The sequence below is a fragment of the Denticeps clupeoides genome, chromosome 2 (genome assembly GCF_900700375.1).
Source record: "Denticeps clupeoides chromosome 2, fDenClu1.1, whole genome shotgun sequence".
Lineage (NCBI taxonomy): Eukaryota > Metazoa > Chordata > Actinopteri > Clupeiformes > Denticipitidae > Denticeps > Denticeps clupeoides.
Genome location: NC_041708.1, coordinates 582,955 through 583,169, shown reverse-complemented (window position 1 = coordinate 583,169; position 215 = coordinate 582,955).

The window sequence follows — 215 nt, the reverse complement described above, 5'->3', positions numbered from 1 at the left end:
CAACTGTGTATCGGCCACACTGCACATATTCTGTTGGAATTCCCTGTCGAAAGCTGTGCGAATTGTAAATTATAAATTCGGATTATTCACAGATGCTTTTTTAGACGTAATTGTGATGCACATAATCATATGGATCCTTTTATATTTAAAGTCCTTTTCTTGTCAGAGCATTTCAGAATACTAACTCTTTCGAATAAAGAGTGATTTTCTTTTTC